The sequence below is a fragment of the Talpa occidentalis genome, unplaced genomic scaffold (assembly GCF_014898055.3).
Source record: "Talpa occidentalis isolate TD23 unplaced genomic scaffold, MPIMG_talOcc4v2.1 talOcc4.6, whole genome shotgun sequence".
Lineage (NCBI taxonomy): Eukaryota > Metazoa > Chordata > Mammalia > Eulipotyphla > Talpidae > Talpa > Talpa occidentalis.
This window is the reverse complement of record NW_023604972.1, coordinates 26255973-26268122: the sequence shown is the minus strand read 5'-3', so window position 1 is coordinate 26268122 and position 12150 is coordinate 26255973.

Here is a 12150-nt window from a genome sequence, read left to right as displayed (position 1 = left end):
GATTCAGGATCACACCTTCTCAGATGCTTGTAACCATACACATTTTTAAAAGATACATAGCTTTATGTAAAACTTCAAACCACTTTATGTTATATTTAATGTATAACATGAGTTAACATTGACAATAGGGAAGAATAATTAACAAATTTATAGTACTATTTCAAAAGAACCTTCAGAAAGGTCTTAGCTTTGATTAGAAGCAGTGTGTGTGTGTGTGTGTGTGTTGTTTCCTAAGAAAGAAAGAATCTTGAGAAATTCTGACAAATTTATAAAACTTAGACTTTTATTCTATTAATGAGTCCAACAACAAATGTAACTTTTATTAAAGGCAATTAACTTAGTTAATATAATAGCTTTTCAATAGATCTGCAACAAATTTATTCCTTGATTTAGTCTGGAGTCATGCATCCATGTAGAAATATCCTTCCTATGAAGGTAAACTTTTTCTTTTGATGTATAAGTAATGATTTATAATGTACAAAATGCTTTCAGTTGATGAAGCACACAAAAATAATAAGCGCTTCCCTGTTTTTTTCCTATTTTTAATTTTTCCAGTTATTCTGGAAAGATTTTATTTGTTTTCATGAAATTTAAAATCATTGAACTTCAAGGATGATATATGATTTTATCACTTTATTGCAAATTAGTATTTCTAGAAAGAAGCCTACTATGACCTCAAATAAATGCCAATGTTGGGATATAAGTGTTGAATTAGCTTCATTGGTATAACATTTTCAGTTTTTCATGCTTTGTTTTAGTGGAAACACTTTACATAGAGGATCTCATAACACACCACACAATGCAATCCTATAATGTTGGGTAAATATGAGTATTCCCAACTAATTTTATTTATGAAACAAATGGTACAAGAAAGGCAAAGCAAAGGAGTTAGACACAGTCTTACTTTAGGTGTAATAGCTTATTGATTTCATCCAAGTTGCTTATTTTTATAATAATCAACCTTGTCATTGAAGCAGTTAGTTGTTTTAAATCCTACAGAATATATGAAGAAGTTTGATGAAGAAGTTGGCTTAAATGAAACCAAACTATTGAATCACAATTTTCATGAGGTAACATGCATGGTTACTTAAAAAAGTTTCATGTTTATTGTTAATTAGAAAAGAAGGAAAACCAAAAGGAATGAAATGTTTTCCCCTTGCTACAAATTAATAATAAAGTCACATGCATAATAGAGGTCCAACAATCGACAATGATTGGTGAATATCCGCATAAGGGAAACTGGAAATTTTCTTAGTGAGAGTATATTTACAAGACAGGTTTTCTAGTTTGAGAAAATCATTCAGGAACTAATAATATTTATAATTTGTGACCTTGTTGTAATTGGGAAATGTCACTTTTTTATGTATGTAATATAATTTGACCTTTATTGAACATGTCATAATGCTTGCTGTTTAGAAAATTCCTAACTAATCACATGCAAATTAATGATAAACATTATCTTTTTCTACTTATTAAAATTAATTTAAATATAGTTGATATGAAAATTGTGTTTTTTGTACTCTATTCATGACATGTTTGCTCACAAGAATGTTTTGTAAATGTGTTTTTTTATACTGGGATATAACACTGATATTTTGTAATATAAATTTAAATGTTGTTAGTTTATTAAGCTTCTTTTTAAAATAGAAAATTATAGGGTAACCAGAAAGTAATAACTTTCCCTGAAATTTAGGTTGGGGGTGGGGAGACATCATGAATTGCTAATAACAATCTTTAACACTCAAAGTGGTGCTGTGGAAAAACAAGTTTACCCCCAAAAGCTAACTTTTATTTTAAAAAGTGTCACATTTACATGAAACTATTAAATAAAATAAATAAGACTTTTTCTTTAGATAGACTCTAGTTGATCATTCTATTTGTAGACTAGAGAGCTTATAGTTTTCTTATTGAATCTGTTAAGTTAATGCAATATTATTCAAATGAGGTCATCTTTTGATTTTTACTATATTACTAATATTACTTGAATTAGATATTTCTAAATATCAAAAGTAAAATAATAGCAATTATTATCAACATAGTAAGTTTCTCAGGGAATATTTCTTTCAGATGCCCCCCTCCAAGATGAATTAAAAAGGAGGAAAAAGGCTCTTCTGCAAACTAATGATTGATGCACACATTAGATCTTTAGGGTAGGACAAGCTGACCTGAAAACACGCATGTACACACTCCACATTTTGTTCCCAAATCTTAGCTTATCTAGTTACTAATGTTTCTGTCCATTTGTGAAAGGAAAAATGAACCCTCATATGATAATTTATGAATCTACTTTTAGCAATAAGTAACTATGAAGACATCCTGGCAGCTCTGACTCTATTTGGGTCATAACTTGGCAATTTGGAAAATACAAGTTCTTTTTGCATGCTCCCCGTTCCCACACCCCCTGCATGCCAATCCCCCGATATATATTACAGAACTCTGCTTCTACCAGCAAGAGAGATTTGAGAATTTTTCCCAGGTCTTCTCAGATGGTGCCGTTCCAAACACCCATGCCTCAGTATTTCAGTTTTAACTGCTCAGTATTTCAGTTTAATCAGACGCAAACCTGATTTTTTAAATTTAGTAACAGCTGTACTTTAACATTGTTTTAAACTCACCAGTGTGAGTTCTACATGAAAAAAATTGAACAAGATCTGTTCCCCACTCTGTCTCTGGTGAATCCTCTCACCCCCCCCCACACCTCTGTCCTGTACCCCAGTTCTTGTATGCATAAATAAATCTTAAAAAAAAAGACTGTAAAAAAATTGAATAAGAATATTCAGTGAGGTGGGTAGAGAGACACTTGTGGAAGTCTACAAGTAATTCTCTACCACTGTTACTTGGGTGGGGTGAGGGGTACCCCAGAACCCCCAAGCCTGCCTGCTCTAAATAAGTTGTCATCCACCACATCAAGACAAAACATACTCTAGTGTGTAAAAACTTTAATAGAAAGGAACTTTAATACAATTAGTGTGCAATAAAGAGAAGGGAAAGAATATCGTTTCCAAATCAAGCACCCAAACTTACCCATCCCCTCGTGGGTAAATGCCCCGCTAAACAGGGTTGACCCAAAGCAGGACTGCTGAGGCCTGAAAGTTTGTTTCAAGTCTAAGGCACTTTCTATTGGGGACTCACATGCAAATCTTGTACAAAAGGAGCAAAATAAAAATCAAGAGAAATGCTGCCATTGTTAACCTCCCCGAGGGTCTCTCATCCAAGTCTGTTTCAAGTAGCTCCTTCCATTTTCCTTAAATCCCTGGTATCAGCCCAAGGCCTAAAAGCAAGCACAGCTTCTTCACATGTCTCTATTCCATGTGCCTCCTCCAGGTCTCCTCCTTGCTCTCCTCTCCAGCTTGCCTTCTTGCTTCTCCGCCTTCCTGCTCAGCTCCACCCTGCCTTGAGTGGGGCAGGGAGCCTGGAGCCTCCCCTTTTCCCGGAGACCATCCTGTTACAACACTATGTGTATGTATGTTTTCATTTCATACCCTAGTTCATAAAATTTTTCTAGTTTTTCTATTGTGGAGATCTCTGCTTAGTTGTCTATAGCTTTACGTTTAGTCTATATTAAAGAAAGGAAGAACTATACAAGCACTTAGAAGTTTTTCACAAAATAGTAAAATTAAGTGATACTATCAAACATCATATAACAAGGTATTCTTAAAAGTTCATTTAATCAGTTTATTTAAATTATCCTTACTCTTAATTTGTACTCATATACCTGTAGTTAATTTTAAGCAAGGTGAACATGTATATAAAATAATATAATTGTCATTTTTACCCTATGCTTTTTAATCAAATATTAAAAAAATACAGTAACATATTTTTGCTATTTGCCCAAGGGAAATATGCTATTTAAATCATGAAGTGAGTACTAAACTCCAAATTCCATCTCAGTAAAATTACAGGCAGCAAAGTGCTATGTATGTATTTCACCAGTTAATTTCCCTAATACCAATTTATAGTCCAGAATTTGTCAGAATCATGTAAAGTAAAACATGCTATAAATGGAAAATGTATGTCATCTTCATGCTAAAGCATTTAGAAAAGAAGTGAAGACTCAAAAAGACTCTCTTTGGAGATAGTTTTTCCTCACTTTTAGAATGTAAAGCCAAGAAACTGCTGAGAAATCACAAAGACTCAAATTGTTGTCCATGAAGACCCTTTCACTGTCAAATGGAAAAGATTTTCAACTCCCCCGCCTGACATCAATGTTAACTATTGGGAGTTTTCAGATGCAGATAGAAACCAGAGAAATGGGAAACCACTTACATGTACCACAAACAGAATTAAATTTCTCAATTGCCCCTTGAGAAAATGTTGAATTATATCCAGTGTTCTTGGTTTAAGAAATCAGGTAAAGAGGTACTTTTTTTTCCTTTCATTTTACCTTCCCTTTCAATAACTACAGTGAATATTTTGTTGCTTAATTATTTGGGGTTCCTTTACAGGTAAAATCCTCATCTGTGCCTCCCTGGTGGCGCAAGTCTTTAAGAATAGCACCATAAAGCTATCTGCAGCCTCTGCAGCACGAGTTTGATCCCCGGTCAGCCATGGAGCTACCTGCATGGCACAGCAGACCTCTCCTGTCTCACCCACTGCTCCCCTCAGCAGTATTTTCATTCAATCTGCCTGTTCTACTCCCCACTGTCTCTGGTGAATCCTTTCATCCTCCACACCTCTGGCCTGTACCCCAGTTCTTGTATGCATAAACAAATAAATCTTTTTTAAAAAAATCCACATCCTTGGATACCTCCTCCCATGTATCAATAAAAATAATCATATGGATAACTTCTAAATCATTTCTTAAGATGTAGAATATTAAAAAGATCAAAAGTATTGAATGAAGTATTGAATTGCCCTAATACTTGCAGGTCAAAAGCTAGCATTACTTCCAAAACTAAAATAAACATGAAATACCAGATGAATGGAAAAATGAAATAATTCACCAGTATTTAAACATTGTTATGCCTGCCACTTAAATCAGGTTGTGTACAACAGCTTACAGAAAGATTTTACCCTAGCACTTTTCTCAAAATTCAGTCCTTTCCAGACAATGAAATTGGTACCTGAGGAGAAAAACGTCTATAATTCTCTAATTATATTTTGCTTTAACTTTACCCCAACCTCATAAAGTAACTTTACCTCTTAAATTTAACTTTACCTCACAAACCCTGGCAACAACTACCTTATTTTTGTATCATCATCATCATCATCATCATCATCATTATTATTTTGGCTCTCCTTCTGGTCATTCCCAGGCTACTTTTCACTCTGTTCTTTAAAATGTCTTTTTTTTTTTTAAAGTATGCATATATAAGAGGACAAACTTTAGTGTCAATTTTAAAGGATTCTGAAAGGGAGGAATTGGAGTTTCAAAAGGCTTTCTTTGGGCTTAGAAATCTTCTGTTTCTTCTCCTAAGGGATTTGGAACTGGAAAGAGAATAAAGTTTAATGACAATCAACTATTTTTCTAGCAAAGAATTTTTCAGATAATAGCAAACAATGAACAGGCAAAATTGCATAAGCAGGAGGGTTAAGGAAGCAGCAGAACTGGAGTGGGACTGGAGCACGTGGTAAATGAAGGAGATGCGTGCCTACTGATGACAAAGAATGGAAGTAAAATATCTCCCTGGTCTTCAATAAACATTATGCTGAAAATACTTGCTGGGTCACACTAATATTAGGTAAAATATATAAGTGAAGTAAAGTTGTAAGAAGAAAATACTGTAGTATTTTAGAGTAACAGAATACAGTGACTAAGAATTAAGTCTTGAACTTTGAGTAAAAAGAATAATCAAGAATTGAAGACTTGATCTTCCCTGGCTTCACAAATTATAATTTGCCTTTTACCTTCAATATTAATTTATACAGCTAAATGTGCACTAAGTATCTTACTGCTTTTTTATTCAAAGGTTGTAATTAGTGTTCTTCTTGTACTATATGAGACACTTTGATACTGGAGAATAGTGATTGCATCTAACATTTAATAAGAGCTCAATTTATTTGATTAGCATATTTCAAAAATTTTGGAAACCATGATTTTATAATTTCACTTTCTGCTTAGAAGAATGAAGTTATATTTTTACAGGGTGTCATATTAATGTATCATTATTAAGTAGACATTATTATAATTTCTGTAATATTGAATTTTAGTTGTTAGTAGTTTAAATTGAATGGATCTGTAGTTAATATCTTAATAGAATGGTAACACTAAGTAATAATTTATTGTTTGATTTGAACATAGACAAATTTTAAATACTTTATAAACTTATGCTGGACAAAACTAGGCTCCACATTATTTCTTGTTTGTTTCTCTTTCTTGCTACCCACAAATAAACACTGCATTGAAAGGTGGAAAGAGAGTTTGGCACTCAAGCCTATTTATGATGAAGCTAAGTACTGTTCGCAAACAACTTTCCACTGAACTGGTGGGTTTCAAAACACTTTTGTGAATAACCAGTGCCTGATTACATACCCTTAAATTGAAGGTGAGTTCCAGGTTACCAATCCTCACTCAGAATATGAGTTTTTTTCCATTATTTTGTAGTATTCTTAATGAGGACTATGCTTATTTTTTTCAAAACTTTTAATTGAAACTCAAAGGCATTCTTGGAATCAATGGATTGTTTCTTTAAGTAAATTCTGGAAAATTCTCAGTCATTATCTATTAACTTTTTTCTCTTCTCTTCCTCATTCTGACTTATTTTGATTAGCATAATCTGCTCCAATTGCATCTGCGCTATTGCAAATGAAAAATTTCATCTATTTTTTATACCTGAATATTACCCAATTGTGTATATATAACTTGGGTATTTTAAATAGTACTAAATGAATTAATATATTCCTTCAAATTAGTGGTTTGACATTCTTTTTTTAATTTAAATTTTATTTTTATATTCCCCTTATAATTACAACTCCCTTATTTTGACCCCAAGCCCTCCTTTCCCCACCCCCATAGAGTGTCTCTGGTTCATAGTTGTCTGTTGATTTTGATATTTTCTTTCTTATAGTTATTCTTTTTCCTTGTCCCTTATTTAAGTTTTCTAGATTCCTGCTATGAGTGAGACCATCCAGTATTTTTCTTTTTCTCTCTGGCTTATTTCACTGAGCATGATCCCTTCCAGCTCCACCCATGTTGCTGCAAATTGCATGTGTTTATCTTTTTTGAATGCTGAGTAATATTCCATGGTGTATATGGACCACATCTTTTTGATCCAGTCATCTATTTTTGGGCATCTGGGTTGTTTCCAAAGCTTAGCTATTGTAAATAGTGCTGCTGTAAACATAGGGGTACAGGTGCTCTTTGGAATTGATGTTTCTGTGTCCTTTGGGTAAATACCTAGAAGTAGAATTGCTGGATCATATGGAAGCTCTATGTTTATTAGGTCCAGAAATCTCCACACAGCTCTCCATAGTGGTTGCACCAATTTGCACTCCCACCAACAGTGCAGGAGAGTTCCTTTTTCTCCACAACCTCACCAACATTTCTTGTTGCTAGTTTTTTTAATATGTGCCATTCTCACTGGTGTAAGATGGTATCTCATGGTAGTTTTGATTTGCATTTCCCTGATGACAAGTGATGTTGAACATTTTTTCATATGCCTGTTGGCCATTTGCATTTCCTCTTCAGAGAAGTTTCTTTTTAGCACTTCTGCCCATTTTTTGACTGGATTATTTTCTTTGTTGTTGTTGAGTCTCATCAGCTCTTTGTAGATTTTTGTGATCAGTCCTTTATCATTAGTGTTGTGTGCAAAAATGTTCTCTCAGTCAGTGGGGTTTCTCTTTGTTTTTGTTATTGTCTCTTTTGCTGTGCAGAAGCTCTTTAGTTTGATGTAGTCCCAGCTATTTATCTTTGCCTTCACTATCACTGCTTTGGGTGATGTGTCTGTAAAGATGTCTTTGATGTGCATAGCATGTAGTGTTTTGCCTATATTTCCTTCTATGTATTTTATGGTTTCAGGTCTTATGTCTAGTTCTTTAATCCATTTTGAGTTGGTTTTTGTACATGGTGTTAGGTAGTAGTCAAGCTTCATTCTTTTGCATGTAGTGACCCAGTTTTCCCAGCACCATTTATTGAACAAACTTTCTTTGCTCCAATGCATAGTCTTTGTTCCTTTGTCAAAGATTAGTTGACCATAAATTTGTGGGTTTATTTCTGGATTTTCTATTCAATTCCATTGGTCTGTGTGTCTGTTCTTGTTCCAATACCATGCAGTTTTAATGATTATGGGTTTGTAGTATAGTTTGAAGTCTGGGAGTATGATGCCTCCATTTCCTTCTTTATTTTCAAGAGTGCTTTGGCTATTCGGGGTTTATGGTGATTCCCTATGAATTTCATCAATAATTGTTCTATTTCTTTGAAGAATAACATTGAAATTTTTTATTGGAAAAGCATTGAATCCGTATATTGCTTTTGGTAGGATGGCCATTTTAATAATGTTTATTCTTCCAATCCATGAGCAGGGGATGTCTTTCCATTTCTTTGTGTCTTTTTCTATTTCTGTTTTGGCATTCTTAGAGACCTGAGTGGATTTGCTACATCATGTGGTAGATATAATTTTAAAATTTTAAGAAAACACTATACTGTTTTCCTTAAAGACTGGACCATTATAGATCCCCACTAAATATATAGTGTTCTTTTTTTCCCACATATTTGCCAACACTTTTGTCTCATTTTTTTTTTTGACATAAATCATTCATACGGGTGTTTAGCGGTATTTCATTATGATTTTGATTTGCATTTCCTGATGGTATGTAATGATGAGCATTTTATCAGGTGCCTGATGGCCATCCGCATATCTTTGGGGAAGCTTCTATTTAGTTCTGTCCATTTTTTTAATTGCATTACATGCCTTGTTGTATTGTATGTGTTCTTTGTAAATCTTGCATATTAACCCTTTGTCAGATGTATGCTCTAGTATAGACTTTGTTTCTCTGCATATACTATATATCCAAAGACTGTTAACAGATTTCCTGACTACAAAAGTCTCTAAAAAGAAATTCTGGCAATTGGTACAGGCAGATTTCACTGGAAAGCTGAAATGGAAATGACTTTATCTTGAAGGTAGTGAAACATTCAGTCTTCCATCATTGTCCGTGATAGTTTTGCTTCTATTACTCAATTGAATAACAAAGCAGAGTTAACTTATTAAAAAGATAAGTGCCAGGAAAACATCTTCAGATTGCATGTGTCAGGATGCAGCTGTGACAATCATGTTAATATTTGCTATAAAAAGAAAAACTTCATTTTTAATTACTTACTCATGAAAAACTTCAAGTATCTCATACACATTGTACACATTTCTGAAAATGAAACCATTAAAAAATTCAGTGCCTGAATAAGTTAATTATTCAAAGCATTAAAATTTAAATAAATTGATGTTGATTTTATGTTTAAAGAAATTAGTTATTGCAGATAATTTTAGATATATACAAGTATATGAAGGGTATTCATCTTATATGAGCTGTGCTTATAATTTATAGGCCATTGAAGTGACTACTTCACATAAATCTAAATAATTATTTCCATAGAGTAAACTTATGTCATTTTAATTATCAGACTTCAGTTGCAGGAAACAGATATCACTATGGGTATTTTAAACAGGTAATTATTTATTACAGGGCTTACAAATTGTTAGAAAATCTAATAGAATATGAAATGGATTTTCAGGAAAATATTTAATATTGCTAAGACAGGACCATACTAACAAAGTTGTTATCTCTTCTCTAAGAAATAACTGATCCAAGACCTATACTATCACTGCCACAATCAAGAAGACTCCCTAAGCAGGAGGCTGGAATCATGCTGCATGGTCCAAAACATTAATGTGCTACATACAATCTCTACCAACTTAATTCCTGTTCTGTGTCTTGTCTCTTAACACCCATGAAATTAGTAACTAGGACATCTACTATTGCTGCTTTGTAAAATTGTCTACTTTTACCGTTCTATTTGTTAGCTGAAACAGTTGCAATAAAGTAGAAACTGTCTTTACGATGACCAGTCTTCCATATCTCACAGAACTGCATCTTATGGGGCATAAATAAATCATCCAGAAGTTGGAATATATAATATTTAGCTTTTAAACATCCAAAATATAGGAAGTTATCCTAATACCAGTTTATCTCATTCAATACAGTTTACCTTCTAGTCTATTTCCAAATGTATCCTTCTTTCCATACTTAAATTTACGAAAGACTTAAATGAAATAATAATAAACACATCAGACATAATGAAACCATCACTGAACAGCACAAATTTATTCAACAACTCTCCAAAATGGAAAAAAAATCTAGCAGTCATTGAATTTTTCTTTGGAAAGTATTCAAGTTCAATTCTTCATTAGTACAGTCACAATTCTGTGCTGACACTCTATGCAAACATAAAGTATGAAAATGAGGATAAAAGAAAGAGTGGGGAGATATATATATATATATATATTATATCTATAATAACATCTACTCTCTGTACGGGTAGGAAAAGAATTATGAGTAAATTCTTCTGTCCATTGTTTTCCCATTGATAATGAATATGTTTTGTAATTATAACTTTTGTGAGCATTTCAGGTGTATTTTGCTATTAGCTTCATTGCAGGTAAAGCCAACCTGTTTGTGCTCCCTACCTAAATTACATAGAAGTCCAGTTTGAGAATCTTAATTGTTGCAAATAGTACTTTCTTTCCAAAGCAAGCATGTGTGTTCCAGGATTATAATTCATTTGTGAAAATAAGGCACTAACTTGACACTAACGTGGTGAATTGTACTTCACAGGCCTTTAAGTATTTAAGGTAATGATGCCAGTAGGTCATTTAGTCCTCAGACTCAGAGCTCTTTCCATAATAAGGTTATCCTTGATTATTCAGGAACGTTTATTGGAGAGATAACTGACTCATTATTTATATGCATCCTGAGGGCAGTTTATCCCTATAATAGGAGTCCAGTTAGAAAAGAGGGTAGGACATCTGCTTACTGACTTTGTCTGAATTTATCAATGACATTACCTTCACCCATAAAGACAATCAGGTGATCTTCAACTCACTGGCTACGGCTGTTAGGGTTAATAGTCTTCCTCTTTGAGGGTCAAGACAGAGTCTTAATTCAACCTGAATTTTAAGCTTTGGGATAAGTGGAAAGGTCAGTAAAAAATCTTATTGAAAATATCTCCTGCCTTCCTGAGATAGACTGATAGTTTGTGAGATTTTTTTTTTTTTAGATGGTTGGATTTGAGACTCATAACTGGTCAATGCCGGAGTTTTGCTTCATCTTACTTCTTGGAATAAAGTCTATAATAGCCTTAATTAAATGTTATATGAAACAAACTAAACAGATATAATTCAAAACTCCATCAGGCAGATTCATCAGAGGAATCAATAAAGCGACATATACTCAGGGAAAAGTCATTAGAAACTGACATGGTATAGAAAGAGGGGGTAGAGATTTTTAAAATAATTTTCTTAATTCCTCACATTTCTGTACTTCTTGTCAGCACAGTCGCTAGATGCTTTTGTCCCACACTATCTTTTCAAATATATTTGTATAACAAGCAATATAGGAATACAAAAATAATAGCAAGTCAAATTGTTTACAGTCAGCACAAAAATAGATAATGTCTGTTCCTGAGGCAAAGATTATTGTCCATTAAAGCCGATTTCCCAAGTTTAAAGTTTCTGTCTTGTAATATAACCCATTGTGTGTGTGCAGGTATCTCCTCAATCTCATTTTTTTACTCTATAGAAATTAGGTTCAAGAAATGGGTGTAAACATGATTATATGTTCGTTAATGTTATTGCTATAAGTGATAAACTGTGCCAGATTGTGCTTTACTGTAATAAACAGAAAAAGGAAGAGATCCTCTTCTTTCTCTTGACTTTTACCTTTCAAATCTTATTGATTAAATCTTTATGGTTAAGGGCCTCCCTGGTGGTGCAGCAGTTGAGCGCTTTGTTGCGAAGCTGCCTGCAGCCTCAGCAGTGCTGGTTTGATACCCCGCTGCTCCCCGGCCACCAGAGGAGGGTCCCACATGGCGCGCAGACCTCTCCTGCCGCCCGCTGCTCCCCTCAGCAGTGTTCTTCGGTCCTTCTGCCTCCTCTGCTCCCCGCTCTGGCTCTGGTGAATTCTCTCACCCTCCCGCTCTTCTGACTATTCCCAGTGCTT